The sequence below is a fragment of the Oncorhynchus keta genome, chromosome 28 (assembly GCF_023373465.1).
Source record: "Oncorhynchus keta strain PuntledgeMale-10-30-2019 chromosome 28, Oket_V2, whole genome shotgun sequence".
In the NCBI taxonomy this organism is placed as follows: domain Eukaryota; kingdom Metazoa; phylum Chordata; class Actinopteri; order Salmoniformes; family Salmonidae; genus Oncorhynchus; species Oncorhynchus keta.
In genome coordinates this window covers 28,224,453-28,233,472 of record NC_068448.1, presented here as the reverse complement: position 1 = coordinate 28,233,472, position 9,020 = coordinate 28,224,453, and the positions used below count along the sequence as shown (strand labels likewise).

Sequence of the window (9,020 nt, the reverse complement as noted above, 5' to 3'; positions counted from 1 at the left end):
CTTTCCTGGTGATGCTGCTGGCAATCATTATGGGGAATTTTTTGAGAAAATTCCCCTTGTCCTAGAAAGATTTAAACAGTTATCAAAACTTTTGGCCATGTAATGTATCACATTATTTGTTGGGTTTGGTAATGTTGTACTGACGTGTCTTGCAAATCAGTTACAAAAAAAGTGTAGCCACACTCATCTTCGTCACCTCCTATTAGAGGTACTGTATGCAGAGCCAACTCTAGGGCCATGTTCCAATATTGTTAAAAGCATCCTTCCTTCTTTGAGGTAAACTAATTTTAGGATTGACTGTGTGTTACTATGTCCCACTGGCTCTCCTCTAGATACCGATTGTACCGCATGCCTTCGTCTGTTACAAGGGAGGCAACCGTCCAATAAGCAGTACAAGCACCTAGAAGTCCTCCTGTCAGACTCGCCCTCCTAGCCCAACCACTAGCCCCACCCCAATGCAGTCATTGGCCTGAGCTAGCATCAGCCTCCCCTCCCATTGGACAATATTATTCCCCCGGCCAGAGTTCCTGGGATCTGAGCCAAATGAGCAAACTCTGGAGTGTTTCACACATTTTAATTTTCAACAGCAATGTGAAGTACAATACTGTGCCACTGGTAGCAGCCAGCAATATTAGACTATAAAACATAAAATAACCTTGTCAGGTTGCATTCATTTGTGAGAATTGAGAAACTTGAAATGTTTAGTAAAGAGCAAATTTGATCCCATAAATAAAGATTTGTTCAATAGGGGACTCCGATGGACTTGGTACAACAGTGTATGAGAATATACAATGTATCACTGTGGTGAAATCCATATAATTTTAAACTGTCTCATGGTCAAGTTGAGATATGAAGGACAAGCAGTGGATTATTTTACAAATCATTTTTATTCAATCAATATTTACAGGCCTTTTTGTGTTCTCACTCAGAGCTTCACAAACCATGTTGATCCTCTGCCTCCCCCCGCTAGTTGGGTTGGTGCAGACAGACTTTCAGGAATCCCTTACAAGTATCCAGGGTTTAACCTTTAGCATATTCAGTTTACACAACCAAAACCTCCTCACTATTATGACATCAGGTGAAAACTTAAGTCAGTGGGGAAGCAATGTAACCGAACACTCCAGATGAATGGTTCATAGTTAAGTGACTACCAGTGTCCATTTTGCACATTTCTATCTGAAGCAGTAACATGGCTGCTATAGAGGGCCCTGGACTCCACTGGGTTCTTTGGAGTAGCGTAGTGATATTCCTCCATTCAAATACCATGGCATACTGAAGGGGCCATAGGCTAACCACCTGGCAGACTTGGACTGACTCAGATTCCTTTCATTCCAAACATACATTTGTTGAACACATCGGTGCAGCATTATCAGTTTTGAAAGTAGGTGCTAACTCAGGTATTATTATGAACATCACCTTTTTTTGCACTCAATCCCTCCCTAAGATTGACATTTCAAAGACTGTCTCTCATCAGCACCTGAGTTACTACTTCAGTGAAGTACATTAGCAGAAATGAACACAGTTGACAGTAGATATGGCGGGGCAGTAAAGGGTACAACAGTACATTTATTTCCCATGACCCCCCTCCTGCCAGCACCTCTACAGTTGAGTTTGAACTAACCGATATTAACAGAATAATTTAAAAATGGGGGTTGATTAAAATACTGCTCTGACATCACTACCGTCTCATCATACAAAAATACAGAAAATATTAAACAAAAAGGACCAAAATCCACAATTTGATCTCGATTTGTCTTGTACTGTTTTATTTAAATATTTTAAATAGAAATCAGGACAGATGCCAGAAAAAGCTCAATTTAAAAAAAGACAACCGTAAACAGAAGTTATCAGAACTCAACTTCCACACATCACCCTCCATTGAAAACTAATGGCAATGTACAGATTTGATCATCAATAATCAAAATATAAGTGGAACATTGACAACAAAAAACATGAGATGAGGGCTGTGGAGTAAGGGGGAATTGAATGGTATCTCTAGCATTATTGCTGGGTGAAGCTGGTAATAGGTATAGTGCCTTCAAAAAGTATTCACACCCCTCGACTTTTCCCCACATTTTGTTGTGTTAGAAGCTACATTTAAAATTTAGATTTGCCACTGGCCTACACACAGACAATACCCCATAATGTCAAATAGGAATTATGTAATAATGAAAAGCTGAAATGTTGAGTCAGTCAATAAGTATTCAACCCCTTTAAGGCAGGCCTAAATAAGTTCAGGAGTAGAAATTTGCTAAACAACTCACATAAGTTGCATGGACTCACTGTGTGCAATAAGTGTTTAACATGATATTTGAATGACTACCTTATCTCTGTACCCCACATACAATTATCTGTGAGGTCCCCGCAGTTGATCAGTGAATTTCAAACACAGATTCAACCAAGGACCAAGGTTTTCCAATGCCTTGTAAAGAATGCTACCCATTGGTAGATGGGTAAAAAAAAAAAAAGCAGACATTGAATATCCCTTTGAGCATGGTGAAGTTAATTACACTTCGGATGGTGTATCAATACACCCAGTCTCTACAAAAAGACTGACAGCCTTCCTAACTCAGTTGCCAGAGAGGAAGGAACCCGCTCAGGAATTTCACCATGATGCCAATTGTGACTTTAAAACAGTTACGGAGTATAATGGCTGTGATAGGAGAAAATTGAGGATGAATCAACAACACTGTAGTTACTCCACAATACTAACCTAATTGAGAGTGAAAAGGAAACCTGTACAGAATTTTTAAAAACAATTCATACTTTTTATTCAGGACAAAGTTATGTTTGGAAAAATCCAATACACTATTGAGTAGCATTCCCCATATTTTCAAGCATTGTGGTGGCTGCATCATACGATGGTATGCTTGTAATGGTAAACGTCTGGGGAGTTTCATAGGATAACAACAACAAAAAATGTATGGAATGGAGCTAAGTACAGGCAAAATCCCAGAGGAAAACCTGGTTGTCTGCTTTCCACCAGACACAGAGATGAATTCCCCTTTCAGCAGGACAATAACCTAAAATATAAGGACAAATCTACACTGGAGTTGCTTACCAAGAAGACAGTGAATGCTCCTGAGTGGCCAAGTTACAATTGAAATCTACTTGAAAATCTATGACAAGACCTGAAAATGGTTGTCTAGCAATGACAGAGCTTGAAGAATTTTGAAAATAATTAAATGGGCAAATGTTGCACAACCCAGGTGCGGAAAGCTTTTAGAGACTTACGCAAAAAGACACAGCTGTAATCGCTGCCAAAGGTGCTTCCACAAAGTATTGACTCAGGGGTGTGAATACTGATGTAAATTAGATATTTCATTCAATACTTATGAAATGACATGTTTTCACTTTGTCATTATCGGGTATCATGTGTAGACAGAAATGTGGAATAAGTCAGATGGTATGAATACTTTTGAAGGCACTGTACTACCATCCCTCATTTTGCTTTGCTTCGGTCACTACTCTTCTGTTAAGCATCCTCTGCTCTCAGTATTTCCATATGGAAGTGTCCATGGCTGATGACCAAATTAGCCACAGAAGCAATAGCCCCATAGGTTTCCCATGACGAGAGAAGGAGAGGACTCCTTGGACAACGTGGGTGTAGGGTGGGGTACTTAAAGGGATCATCACAGTAGGCAGAAGATGTCCTTTATCACAGTGTTAAACAGTTGGGGTGGGATGGAGAGGGGGAGAAAGCATGCTTCCTACAGAGCCTCTAATCCATCCCACACATTACCAGTGGGAGCCATGAGAGGGGAGGACATTTGCATTCCGATTCACAGCTGATCCCATACCATGGAATAGAAGTAAATGGTTTTTAAAACCCTGTGATACCCTCTGGAGCCCAGACATTTCATCTTCCTCTCCATCTCTCCCGATAGCAGGATTGCCCCTCTTCCACTTATCTGTTTTGGCAGAAGCCTTGAGTGCCGTCGGGGCCTGCTGGTTGGCGGACAGCATGATTGTTTGACCGGTCCTCAGGAGGTGTGGTAGAATTTGTACGCCCTGGTCTGGAGGTAGGGAGAAGGCCAAGAACGGATATAGTCAACTACAAAAATAGGCTTCAGTTAATAGTTGGGCTTCCAAGCTGTTTTTTTATTTGCACAAAATAAATTGTAAATTGAGCAGATACAATAACGATCCATTAGAAAGTTGTGACAAGATTCCCAGACTTTGTTTACAGAATCATAGAGATTATGGTGTCTGTTCCAAACATGTACAGGTATACACACAGTACACTTGGGATTAAGAGCTGTAACATAGTAGATGTGCAGTGGACACAACGTTGCCCAGCACTGTCCAGTGGTAACAGGTGTAGGTGTGTGTTATTTATTTACCGGTCTGTGTTGGGCTTTTCCTGAGGCGACTCTTCAGGGCTGGCACTGCCCAGTATTCTCTTCCTGGCCTCAGCGTACTCCGCCTCCCGCTGGGCCAGGGACTTGACCTGTGGCACGGGCCGGTTCTGGCCCTGGGGCGACCCTAACGACCCGTTACTGGAGGGCCGCTTCAGAATGCGGATCTGGGGCGGGGGCGCAGCGTGTGGGGAGTCGTCCTGGATCACGACGCCCGTCTTCAATGGCGACTGTGTAGTGTTATTACTGGACACTCTGGGAGCAAAACAACAAACTAGTAAAAATGCTGGGAGGCAGATGTTTTGAGTAATGAGGTTATGATTTGCACATGCCATTAATTAATTGACTATATTCCAAAAGTCCTGTTCATTATTAGAAATGTTTTCTCTATGACTTGTTTGATTAATGAGTAATGTGTGAGTGAGTGCCTAGTGTGTCTCCCGAAGGCCAACAGTGTTTCAGAACTGAGTACTTTACTCACTTCTCTTTCTGGCTGATCCTAAGCTTTCCTTCTATTCTTCTGTCCATTTCCTGCATTTAAGAGGACAGAACAGAACGATCGGTCATTAAAATGTACATTTCATACAGCATGAAAAATTCTAACATTAAGCCAAATGCAAAGGGGTAGCCTGGGAGAGCAATGTAGAAAGGGGGAGTGGGGGGGGTCGCTACAAACCACGGAGGGCTGGATTCAATTTCAAAGTTATTTATACACTGGCAGTAAAACCATAGCAAGGCTGAAATATAGGATCGCTGGTAAATTGACGTTGAAGATGGAAACCTGATTGACACCATGATTTGTTTTCTAGCCTTCGGTGCACATAAATCGGTATAACTGTTCATAAATGCACACACAACTAACGTTATCCAGCTATACAAGACATCTGGATTTTAAAGTGAAGCTACCTAAAGCGTTTCAACAAGCTATTTTGAACATTCAGGGCAATCTTCCATCACATCAGGTCCAAGGACAGCTTTGGCTTGCTTTTCAGTTGTGGTAACGTCATGCCAGTTATTAGCTAACGACGTTACTGGCTAGTTCAAACAAACCGGCTTTAGCTAGCTAATGACATTACGTTAGCTAACTAGTAGCGTTATTTTTTTGTAACTAGTAGCGTTATCTAGCTGGCTAACGGTGCTAGCCTAACAATATGAACATACCAGTATCTGGCTAGCTAACGTTAACTGATTGGCTAACGACGTGGCGTTAAATAGCTACGGTAGCTAGCTAACGTTAGCTAGCTGGCAACCCGTTGCCAATCGGTCAAAAATACTACATCTGTGGTGGTTGCTGACTGAATGGCTAGAAGTTTTGGTTAGCTAGCTAACTATGCTGGTTGCCGGCGCGAAGAAGAAGCTAGCTAAATGTTGTAGCTGGTTCGACTGGGCCATCATTGCATTTCCTGTGTCAGTTCCCTGGCTCGAATGTAATATTAGCCAGTTAGCTGTGTCTAAAAATATCTGTCCCACTTCGTCTTTCATTTCTGGCATTGCTTGCTAACTTTACTAGCTACCAATGTTAGCCAGCTAACTTAAACTAGTTAAGCAAACGTTGGTCATACGGACTGCCTAAAAATGTGTCAAGTGACCCTTTCCTCAGCAAAAAAAAAAAGCCAATGCATACGAACTCCCACAGATCTCCATTGTAGCATATTCTTACCCCACTGTCCGCTACTTAATCACAACTTTGGGAAACTTCATCATCCATGTTGCATTCTTTCAGACACGCTGAAGAGTTTCGTTCATGGGCACGCCAGATCCGCCCCTTATCCCACTCGCTGACATCACTTGGTTTTACGAACCAACACAGCCAGCGCACCGCGTAGACAGGTTTGTGTTCCTTGAAATGACGTTTCACAGTTGCCATGCCTCTCCCTCTGCTTTTTTTTGCGTGTAAATTATTATTTATTAAGCAGTAACATGCTAAACACAAAACACAAGACACAGAACAGCCAGAGGGATTACACAAATAAACAAGGAAGATAAGAAGAAAAAAAAACAAATCCACAAATCCATCAGATGAAAAAGTAAGAAAACGCGATTTTTCTTCATAAATGTTGATTTGTGTAAGAAAATGTGTCCTAATAAAATAAAGGGATTTATGACATACTGACGTTCAATTGTGGAATCATTGTAAAATAATATGTCAAATTTAGATATTTCAATGGTTGTATGCATTTTGTTGTGAAGATATCGTTTTACATCAGTCCAGGACACCTCACCATGTAAACTACAGAATAAGTGTTCAATAGATTTCGTTTCTAGTTTAAAAAAAAAGGATTCACTGGTAACGTCAGGTATATATTTTTAAATGAGGGTGGGGATGTCAAAATCACTAAAACCTCTCCAAATCTGGATCGTCACTAGCGATGGACATTGAGTATTTTCTGTGAGCCGGATCATTTGGTTTCGTTCAACTAAAAGAGCCACTCATTTGGCTCTCAAACGGCTCTTCGTTCAGTAAGGTTTATAAATGGAAAAATCATGAAAAATAGTCAATCTCTAATTTAAAGCCCAAAACGTTGCTTAACATTATGTCAGATAGTGAAATGTGAGTTCAAATACATGCTTACCATACCCAATTATTAGATGGCCTACAATATACACTGCTCAAAAAAATAAAGGGACCACTTAAACAACACAATGCAACTCCAAGTCAATCACACTTCTGTGAAATCAAACTGTCCACTTAGGAAGCAACACTGATTGACAATACATTTCACATGCTGTTGTGCAAATGGAATATTCAACAGGTGGAAATGATAGGCAATTAGCAAGACACCCCCAATAAAGGAGTGGTTCTGCAGGTGGGGACCACAGACCACTTCTCAGTTCCTATGCTTCCTGGCTGATGTTTTGGTCACTTTTGAATGCTGGCGGTGCTTTCACTCTAGTGGTAGCATGAGACGGAGTCTACAACCCACACAAGTGGCTCTGGTAGTGCAGCTCATCCAGGATGGCACATAAATGCGAGCTGTGGCAAGAAGGTTTGCTGTGTCTGTCAGCGTAGTGTCCAGAGCATGGAGGCGCTACCATGAGACAGGCCAGTACATCAGGAGACGTGGAGGAGGCCGTAGGAGGGCAACAACCCAGCAGCAGGACCGCTACATCCGCCTTTGTGCAAGGAGGAGCACTGCCAGAGCCCTGCAAAATGACCTCCAGCAGGCCACAAATGTGCATGTGTCTGCTCAAATGGTCAGAAACAGGCTCCATGAGGGTGGAATGAGGGCCCGACGTCCACAGGTGTGGGTTGTGCTTATGGCCCAACACCGTGCAGGACGTTTGGCATTTGCCAGAGAACACCAAGATTGGCAAATTCGCCACTGGCGCCCTGTGTTCTTCACAGATGAAAGCAGGTTCACACTGAGCACGTGACAGACGTGACAGAGTCTGGAGACGCCGTGGAGAACGTTCTGCTGCCTGCAACATCCTCCAGCATGACCTGTTTGGCGGTGGGTCAGTCATGGTGTGGGGTGGCATTTCTTTGGGGGGGCGCACAGCCCTCCATGTGCTCGCCAGAGGTAGCCTGACTGCCATTAGGTACCGAGATGAGATCCTCAGACCCCTTGTGAGACCATATGCTGGTGTGGTTGGCCCTGGGTTCCTCCTAATGCCAGACAATGCTAGACCTCATGTGGCTGGAGTGTGTCAGCAGTTCCTGCAAGAGGAAGGCATTGATGCTATGGACTGGCCCGCTCGTTCCCCAGACCTGAATCCAATTGAGCACATCTGGGACATCATGTCTCGCTCCATCCACCAACGCCACGTTGCACCACAGACTGTCCAGGAGTTGGCAGATTTTTTAGTCCAGGTCTGGGAGGAGATCCCTCAGGAGACCATCCGCCACCTCATCAGGAGCATGCCCAGGCGTTGTAGGGAGGTCATACAGGCACGTGGAGACCACACACACTACTGAGCCTCATTTTGACTTGTTTTAAGGACATTACATCAAAGTTGGATCAGCCTGTAGTGTAGTTTTCCACTTTAATTTTGAGTGTGACTCCAAATCCAGATCTCCATGGGTTGATAAATTTGATTTCCATTGATACTTTTTGTGTGATTTTGTTGTCAGCACATTCAACTATGTAAAGAAAAAAGTATTTAATAAGAATATTTAATTCATTCAGATCTAGGATGTGTTATTTTAGTGTTCCCTTTATTTTTTTGAGCAGTGCATATTAACCATGGAAATATATTCATTTTGATTATGTTGACCCTACCGAACATAGAAATGCGGAGAGTTCTCTGTCTCTGAACATCTGATTCAATATTATCTAGTAAAGGAAACTAGTTGATTTTATCGTCCACCTCCAAATTGCATGGTATCCATACAACCAGGTATTACATATGTGTCTTTGTCCAGTTCCACTGAAATCTACTTTTCAAGCTTGACAAGTCATAATTAGAAATGGGCATTATTTCAGTTTTCTCCCAATTCATTTTGAATTCTGATACAGCACCTTATGTGTCCAAGAGTTGCAAAATAAATGACTGACAATGTTCTTGTTCAGATAAATACAGTAAAATGTAACCTGCATACAATGATATCACATTGTTCTCCACCAAACTCTATATGAGTACTAATTATTGAAGCTAGGGGTTCTATGGCCAGAGCAAATCAATAACTGGACAGAGGGCACCCCTGTCTGTCTTCAAACACAG

The 9,020-nt window shown here is 42.3% G+C and overlaps 1 pseudogene; it reads right to left on the bottom strand.

Annotated features, from left to right (window-relative positions):
• Window positions 1–868: 868 nt before the first annotated feature.
• Window positions 869–6,225, bottom strand: LOC118360955 (SUZ domain-containing protein 1-like; annotated as a pseudogene).
• Between the last annotated feature and the right edge of the window lie 2,795 nt (window positions 6,226–9,020).